Genomic DNA, 6987 nt, shown 5'->3' with positions numbered 1-6987 from the left:
CTTTCTTAGCTCATGCACTGCTATGGCTCTGCTTCTCCCGTAAGGTGCCAGAGGTCTTTGGCGGGCTCCCCATTTTCACGGCTTGGTTCCTCTTCTGTTTCTGTCACTCGGCTGCTCTCTACTCCTCCTGCCTTTTCTGACACTGCTGTCAGATCTTGCGCTTGCTGCATCCTGTGCCAAATTGTGAGAGTGAGCAAGGCGCCTCGTGGCCGCTTTCTCCGTCACTGGCTCGTTGGTCTAGGGGTATGATTCTCGCTTTGGGTGCGAGAGGTCCCGGGTTCAAATCCCGGACGAGCCCTTGCTTACGGAAACCTTTGCTGCCGATCTGATGCCTGACGTGCTTCTCTCAATGGCTGCCAATCTGTTGAATTGATTTTTCTTGGAACTCACTACTGGGAAGGCGGTATGTTCCCTCTTGCTTGCCCTCCCACTGCCCTCCCCCTCTCCTCGGCTGGCCTTAGATTGCTTGTTGCATGCACAGGGTGCAGATTTTGAGCCCACGCGTATCTCCTTTTTTCCCCAGCTCTTCCGCTTCAAAAACACATTTTTGGTCAAATTCTCCATCGTCTCTCATGGACTTCTCTGCGGATGTTCCATGCGAGAGCCAAGCTTTTCTCTGGAGGTGCCAGGCAGGCGCTTCAAGCGACACAGCTGTTTATGCCAGGAAAATTGGAACGCAACAGTTCCGTCGTTGGCTCGTTGGTCTAGGGGTATGATTCTCGCTTAGGGTGCGAGAGGTCCCGGGTTCAAATCCCGGACGAGCCCTGCTCTCTCTGTCTGAGGGCGAGCCTGAGCGCTCTTCTTTTTCTCGCCTCCCTTTAACTAAAGCACACCGTCCTCTGCGGCTGACCAAGCCGACAAATGTGAGAGTATCGACGCCAGTGCACGGCTTGGTCAAAACGTTGGCTCGTTGGTCTAGGGGTATGATTCTCGCTTCGGGTGCGAGAGGTCCCGGGTTCAAATCCCGGACGAGCCCTGCCTGGTGCGTGCTTGGCATAGCTCTCTCTCTCCCCATCTGTGCCAGTATGCTTTTGCAACGGTCTTACTCAAGGGCGCTTGGCTCTGCGTCATGCACGCGGCGGTGCTTCTCAACGAGGGTTATCTTTACGCCACCTCGGAGCCTTTTGCAAGTGGAACTCTGTGAGCCTTCCGAGGAAGCTCTTTCTTAGCTCATGCACTGCTATGGCTCTGCTTCTCCCGTAAGGTGCCAGAGGTCTTTGGCGGGCTCCCCATTTTCACGGCTTGGTTCCTCTTCTGTTTCTGTCACTCGGCTGCTCTCTACTCCTCCTGCCTTTTCTGACACTGCTGTCAGATCTTGCGCTTGCTGCATCCTGTGCCAAATTGTGAGAGTGAGCAAGGCGCCTCGTGGCCGCTTTCTCCGTCACTGGCTCGTTGGTCTAGGGGTATGATTCTCGCTTTGGGTGCGAGAGGTCCCGGGTTCAAATCCCGGACGAGCCCTTGCTTATGGAAACCTTTGCTGCCGATCTGATGCCTGACGTGCTTCTCTCAATGGCTGCCAATCTGTTGAATTGATTTTTCTTGGAACTCACTACTGGGAAGGCGGTATGTTCCCTCTTGCTTGCCCTCCCACTGCCCTCCCCCTCTCCTCGGCTGGCCTTAGATTGCTTGTTGCATGCACAGGGTGCAGATTTTGAGCCCACGCGTATCTCCTTTTTTCCCCAGCTCTTCCGCTTCAAAAACACATTTTTGGTCAAATTCTCCATCGTCTCTCATGGACTTCTCTGCGGATGTTCCATGCGAGAGCCAAGCTTTTCTCTGGAGGTGCCAGGCAGGCGCTTCAAGCGACACAGCTGTTTATGCCAGGAAAATTGGAACGCAACAGTTCCGTCGTTGGCTCGTTGGTCTAGGGGTATGATTCTCGCTTAGGGTGCGAGAGGTCCCGGGTTCAAATCCCGGACGAGCCCTGCTCTCTCTGTCTGAGGGCGAGCCTGAGCGCTCTTCTTTTTCTCGCCTCCCTTTAACTAAAGCACACCGTCCTCTGCGGCTGACCAAGCCGACAAATGTGAGAGTATCGACGCCAGTGCACGGCTTGGTCAAAACGTTGGCTCGTTGGTCTAGGGGTATGATTCTCGCTTCGGGTGCGAGAGGTCCCGGGTTCAAATCCCGGACGAGCCCTGCCTGGTGCGTGCTTGGCATAGCTCTCTCTCTCCCCATCTGTGCCAGTATGCTTTTGCAACGGTCTTACTCAAGGGCGCTTGGCTCTGCGTCATGCACGCGGCGGTGCTTCTCAACGAGGGTTATCTTTACGCCACCTCGGAGCCTTTTGCAAGTGGAACTCTGTGAGCCTTCCGAGGAAGCTCTTTCTTAGCTCATGCACTGCTATGGCTCTGCTTCTCCCGTAAGGTGCCAGAGGTCTTTGGCGGGCTCCCCATTTTCACGGCTTGGTTCCTCTTCTGTTTCTGTCACTCGGCTGCTCTCTACTCCTCCTGCCTTTTCTGACACTGCTGTCAGATCTTGCGCTTGCTGCATCCTGTGCCAAATTGTGAGAGTGAGCAAGGCGCCTCGTGGCCGCTTTCTCCGTCACTGGCTCGTTGGTCTAGGGGTATGATTCTCGCTTTGGGTGCGAGAGGTCCCGGGTTCAAATCCCGGACGAGCCCTTGCTTACGGAAACCTTTGCTGCCGATCTGATGCCTGACGTGCTTCTCTCAATGGCTGCCAATCTGTTGAATTGATTTTTCTTGGAACTCACTACTGGGAAGGCGGTATGTTCCCTCTTGCTTGCCCTCCCACTGCCCTCCCCCTCTCCTCGGCTGGCCTTAGATTGCTTGTTGCATGCACAGGGTGCAGATTTTGAGCCCACGCGTATCTCCTTTTTTCCCCAGCTCTTCCGCTTCAAAAACACATTTTTGGTCAAATTCTCCATCGTCTCTCATGGACTTCTCTGCGGATGTTCCATGCGAGAGCCAAGCTTTTCTCTGGAGGTGCCAGGCAGGCGCTTCAAGCGACACAGCTGTTTATGCCAGGAAAATTGGAACGCAACAGTTCCGTCGTTGGCTCGTTGGTCTAGGGGTATGATTCTCGCTTAGGGTGCGAGAGGTCCCGGGTTCAAATCCCGGACGAGCCCTGCTCTCTCTGTCTGAGGGCGAGCCTGAGCGCTCTTCTTTTTCTCGCCTCCCTTTAACTAAAGCACACCGTCCTCTGCGGCTGACCAAGCCGACAAATGTGAGAGTATCGACGCCAGTGCACGGCTTGGTCAAAACGTTGGCTCGTTGGTCTAGGGGTATGATTCTCGCTTCGGGTGCGAGAGGTCCCGGGTTCAAATCCCGGACGAGCCCTGCCTGGTGCGTGCTTGGCATAGCTCTCTCTCTCCCCATCTGTGCCAGTATGCTTTTGCAACGGTCTTACTCAAGGGCGCTTGGCTCTGCGTCATGCACGCGGCGGTGCTTCTCAACGAGGGTTATCTTTACGCCACCTCGGAGCCTTTTGCAAGTGGAACTCTGTGAGCCTTCCGAGGAAGCTCTTTCTTAGCTCATGCACTGCTATGGCTCTGCTTCTCCCGTAAGGTGCCAGAGGTCTTTGGCGGGCTCCCCATTTTCACGGCTTGGTTCCTCTTCTGTTTCTGTCACTCGGCTGCTCTCTACTCCTCCTGCCTTTTCTGACACTGCTGTCAGATCTTGCGCTTGCTGCATCCTGTGCCAAATTGTGAGAGTGAGCAAGGCGCCTCGTGGCCGCTTTCTCCGTCACTGGCTCGTTGGTCTAGGGGTATGATTCTCGCTTTGGGTGCGAGAGGTCCCGGGTTCAAATCCCGGACGAGCCCTTGCTTACGGAAACCTTTGCTGCCGATCTGATGCCTGACGTGCTTCTCTCAATGGCTGCCAATCTGTTGAATTGATTTTTCTTGGAACTCACTACTGGGAAGGCGGTATGTTCCCTCTTGCTTGCCCTCCCACTGCCCTCCCCCTCTCCTCGGCTGGCCTTAGATTGCTTGTTGCATGCACAGGGTGCAGATTTTGAGCCCACGCGTATCTCCTTTTTTCCCCAGCTCTTCCGCTTCAAAAACACATTTTTGGTCAAATTCTCCATCGTCTCTCATGGACTTCTCTGCGGATGTTCCATGCGAGAGCCAAGCTTTTCTCTGGAGGTGCCAGGCAGGCGCTTCAAGCGACACAGCTGTTTATGCCAGGAAAATTGGAACGCAACAGTTCCGTCGTTGGCTCGTTGGTCTAGGGGTATGATTCTCGCTTAGGGTGCGAGAGGTCCCGGGTTCAAATCCCGGACGAGCCCTGCTCTCTCTGTCTGAGGGCGAGCCTGAGCGCTCTTCTTTTTCTCGCCTCCCTTTAACTAAAGCACACCGTCCTCTGCGGCTGACCAAGCCGACAAATGTGAGAGTATCGACGCCAGTGCACGGCTTGGTCAAAACGTTGGCTCGTTGGTCTAGGGGTATGATTCTCGCTTCGGGTGCGAGAGGTCCCGGGTTCAAATCCCGGACGAGCCCTGCCTGGTGCGTGCTTGGCATAGCTCTCTCTCTCCCCATCTGTGCCAGTATGCTTTTGCAACGGTCTTACTCAAGGGCGCTTGGCTCTGCGTCATGCACGCGGCGGTGCTTCTCAACGAGGGTTATCTTTACGCCACCTCGGAGCCTTTTGCAAGTGGAACTCTGTGAGCCTTCCGAGGAAGCTCTTTCTTAGCTCATGCACTGCTATGGCTCTGCTTCTCCCGTAAGGTGCCAGAGGTCTTTGGCGGGCTCCCCATTTTCACGGCTTGGTTCCTCTTCTGTTTCTGTCACTCGGCTGCTCTCTACTCCTCCTGCCTTTTCTGACACTGCTGTCAGATCTTGCGCTTGCTGCATCCTGTGCCAAATTGTGAGAGTGAGCAAGGCGCCTCGTGGCCGCTTTCTCCGTCACTGGCTCGTTGGTCTAGGGGTATGATTCTCGCTTTGGGTGCGAGAGGTCCCGGGTTCAAATCCCGGACGAGCCCTTGCTTACGGAAACCTTTGCTGCCGATCTGATGCCTGACGTGCTTCTCTCAATGGCTGCCAATCTGTTGAATTGATTTTTCTTGGAACTCACTACTGGGAAGGCGGTATGTTCCCTCTTGCTTGCCCTCCCACTGCCCTCCCCCTCTCCTCGGCTGGCCTTAGATTGCTTGTTGCATGCACAGGGTGCAGATTTTGAGCCCACGCGTATCTCCTTTTTTCCCCAGCTCTTCCGCTTCAAAAACACATTTTTGGTCAAATTCTCCATCGTCTCTCATGGACTTCTCTGCGGATGTTCCATGCGAGAGCCAAGCTTTTCTCTGGAGGTGCCAGGCAGGCGCTTCAAGCGACACAGCTGTTTATGCCAGGAAAATTGGAACGCAACAGTTCCGTCGTTGGCTCGTTGGTCTAGGGGTATGATTCTCGCTTAGGGTGCGAGAGGTCCCGGGTTCAAATCCCGGACGAGCCCTGCTCTCTCTGTCTGAGGGCGAGCCTGAGCGCTCTTCTTTTTCTCGCCTCCCTTTAACTAAAGCACACCGTCCTCTGCGGCTGACCAAGCCGACAAATGTGAGAGTATCGACGCCAGTGCACGGCTTGGTCAAAACGTTGGCTCGTTGGTCTAGGGGTATGATTCTCGCTTCGGGTGCGAGAGGTCCCGGGTTCAAATCCCGGACGAGCCCTGCCTGGTGCGTGCTTGGCATAGCTCTCTCTCTCCCCATCTGTGCCAGTATGCTTTTGCAACGGTCTTACTCAAGGGCGCTTGGCTCTGCGTCATGCACGCGGCGGTGCTTCTCAACGAGGGTTATCTTTACGCCACCTCGGAGCCTTTTGCAAGTGGAACTCTGTGAGCCTTCCGAGGAAGCTCTTTCTTAGCTCATGCACTGCTATGGCTCTGCTTCTCCCGTAAGGTGCCAGAGGTCTTTGGCGGGCTCCCCATTTTCACGGCTTGGTTCCTCTTCTGTTTCTGTCACTCGGCTGCTCTCTACTCCTCCTGCCTTTTCTGACACTGCTGTCAGATCTTGCGCTTGCTGCATCCTGTGCCAAATTGTGAGAGTGAGCAAGGCGCCTCGTGGCCGCTTTCTCCGTCACTGGCTCGTTGGTCTAGGGGTATGATTCTCGCTTTGGGTGCAAGAGGTCCCGGGTTCAAATCCCGGACGAGCCCTTGCTTACGGAAACCTTTGCTGCCGATCTGATGCCTGACGTGCTTCTCTCAATGGCTGCCAATCTGTTGAATTGATTTTTCTTGGAACTCACTACTGGGAAGGCGGTATGTTCCCTCTTGCTTGCCCTCCCACTGCCCTCCCCCTCTCCTCGGCTGGCCTTAGATTGCTTGTTGCATGCACAGGGTGCAGATTTTGAGCCCACGCGTATCTCCTTTTTTCCCCAGCTCTTCCGCTTCAAAAACACATTTTTGGTCAAATTCTCCATCGTCTCTCATGGACTTCTCTGCGGATGTTCCATGCGAGAGCCAAGCTTTTCTCTGGAGGTGCCAGGCAGGCGCTTCAAGCGACACAGCTGTTTATGCCAGGAAAATTGGAACGCAACAGTTCCGTCGTTGGCTCGTTGGTCTAGGGGTATGATTCTCGCTTAGGGTGCGAGAGGTCCCGGGTTCAAATCCCGGACGAGCCCTGCTCTCTCTGTCTGAGGGCGAGCCTGAGCGCTCTTCTTTTTCTCGCCTCCCTTTAACTAAAGCACACCGTCCTCTGCGGCTGACCAAGCCGACAAATGTGAGAGTATCGACGCCAGTGCACGGCTTGGTCAAAACGTTGGCTCGTTGGTCTAGGGGTATGATTCTCGCTTCGGGTGCGAGAGGTCCCGGGTTCAAATCCCGGACGAGCCCTGCCTGGTGCGTGCTTGGCATAGCTCTCTCTCTCCCCATCTGTGCCAGTATGCTTTTGCAACGGTCTTACTCAAGGGCGCTTGGCTCTGCGTCATGCACGCGGCGGTGCTTCTCAACGAGGGTTATCTTTACGCCACCTCGGAGCCTTTTGCAAGTGGAACTCTGTGAGCCTTCCGAGGAAGCTCTTTCTTAGCTCATGCACTGCTATGGC

General features: G+C 55.0%; 18 non-coding genes across 18 annotated transcripts; all 18 read left to right on the top strand.

The window, feature by feature from the left end:
* The first annotated feature begins 226 nt into the window (after nucleotides 1-226).
* On the top strand, nucleotides 227-298 carry TRNAP-UGG (transfer RNA proline (anticodon UGG)). The gene has a single exon. It is a non-coding gene; the product is annotated as a tRNA-Pro (tRNA).
* A 395-nt stretch (nucleotides 299-693) lies between these two features.
* Nucleotides 694-765, top strand: TRNAP-AGG (transfer RNA proline (anticodon AGG)). The gene has a single exon. It is a non-coding gene; the product is annotated as a tRNA-Pro (tRNA).
* Nucleotides 766-904: 139 nt separating this feature from the next.
* On the top strand, nucleotides 905-976 carry TRNAP-CGG (transfer RNA proline (anticodon CGG)). The gene has a single exon. It is a non-coding gene; the product is annotated as a tRNA-Pro (tRNA).
* Nucleotides 977-1386: 410 nt separating this feature from the next.
* Nucleotides 1387-1458, top strand: TRNAP-UGG (transfer RNA proline (anticodon UGG)). Its single transcript has one exon. It is a non-coding gene; the product is annotated as a tRNA-Pro (tRNA).
* A 395-nt stretch (nucleotides 1459-1853) lies between these two features.
* TRNAP-AGG (transfer RNA proline (anticodon AGG)) lies at nucleotides 1854-1925 on the top strand. Its single transcript has one exon. It is a non-coding gene; the product is annotated as a tRNA-Pro (tRNA).
* A 139-nt stretch (nucleotides 1926-2064) lies between these two features.
* Nucleotides 2065-2136, top strand: TRNAP-CGG (transfer RNA proline (anticodon CGG)). Its single transcript has one exon. It is a non-coding gene; the product is annotated as a tRNA-Pro (tRNA).
* Nucleotides 2137-2546: 410 nt separating this feature from the next.
* Nucleotides 2547-2618, top strand: TRNAP-UGG (transfer RNA proline (anticodon UGG)). The gene has a single exon. It is a non-coding gene; the product is annotated as a tRNA-Pro (tRNA).
* A 395-nt stretch (nucleotides 2619-3013) lies between these two features.
* On the top strand, nucleotides 3014-3085 carry TRNAP-AGG (transfer RNA proline (anticodon AGG)). Its single transcript has one exon. It is a non-coding gene; the product is annotated as a tRNA-Pro (tRNA).
* Nucleotides 3086-3224: 139 nt separating this feature from the next.
* On the top strand, nucleotides 3225-3296 carry TRNAP-CGG (transfer RNA proline (anticodon CGG)). The gene has a single exon. It is a non-coding gene; the product is annotated as a tRNA-Pro (tRNA).
* Nucleotides 3297-3706: 410 nt separating this feature from the next.
* TRNAP-UGG (transfer RNA proline (anticodon UGG)) lies at nucleotides 3707-3778 on the top strand. Its single transcript has one exon. It is a non-coding gene; the product is annotated as a tRNA-Pro (tRNA).
* A 395-nt stretch (nucleotides 3779-4173) lies between these two features.
* On the top strand, nucleotides 4174-4245 carry TRNAP-AGG (transfer RNA proline (anticodon AGG)). Its single transcript has one exon. It is a non-coding gene; the product is annotated as a tRNA-Pro (tRNA).
* Nucleotides 4246-4384: 139 nt separating this feature from the next.
* TRNAP-CGG (transfer RNA proline (anticodon CGG)) lies at nucleotides 4385-4456 on the top strand. The gene has a single exon. It is a non-coding gene; the product is annotated as a tRNA-Pro (tRNA).
* A 410-nt stretch (nucleotides 4457-4866) lies between these two features.
* Nucleotides 4867-4938, top strand: TRNAP-UGG (transfer RNA proline (anticodon UGG)). The gene has a single exon. It is a non-coding gene; the product is annotated as a tRNA-Pro (tRNA).
* A 395-nt stretch (nucleotides 4939-5333) lies between these two features.
* TRNAP-AGG (transfer RNA proline (anticodon AGG)) lies at nucleotides 5334-5405 on the top strand. Its single transcript has one exon. It is a non-coding gene; the product is annotated as a tRNA-Pro (tRNA).
* A 139-nt stretch (nucleotides 5406-5544) lies between these two features.
* On the top strand, nucleotides 5545-5616 carry TRNAP-CGG (transfer RNA proline (anticodon CGG)). Its single transcript has one exon. It is a non-coding gene; the product is annotated as a tRNA-Pro (tRNA).
* Nucleotides 5617-6026: 410 nt separating this feature from the next.
* On the top strand, nucleotides 6027-6098 carry TRNAP-UGG (transfer RNA proline (anticodon UGG)). Its single transcript has one exon. It is a non-coding gene; the product is annotated as a tRNA-Pro (tRNA).
* Nucleotides 6099-6493: 395 nt separating this feature from the next.
* On the top strand, nucleotides 6494-6565 carry TRNAP-AGG (transfer RNA proline (anticodon AGG)). The gene has a single exon. It is a non-coding gene; the product is annotated as a tRNA-Pro (tRNA).
* Nucleotides 6566-6704: 139 nt separating this feature from the next.
* TRNAP-CGG (transfer RNA proline (anticodon CGG)) lies at nucleotides 6705-6776 on the top strand. Its single transcript has one exon. It is a non-coding gene; the product is annotated as a tRNA-Pro (tRNA).
* Nucleotides 6777-6987: the final 211 nt, after the last annotated feature.

Source organism: Phyllobates terribilis, unplaced genomic scaffold (genome assembly GCF_046119375.1).
Source record: "Phyllobates terribilis strain yellow unplaced genomic scaffold, ASM4611937v1 Scaffold_6792__1_contigs__length_41986, whole genome shotgun sequence".
In the NCBI taxonomy this organism is placed as follows: domain Eukaryota; kingdom Metazoa; phylum Chordata; class Amphibia; order Anura; family Dendrobatidae; genus Phyllobates; species Phyllobates terribilis.
This window is presented reverse-complemented; position numbering and strand designations above follow the sequence as displayed.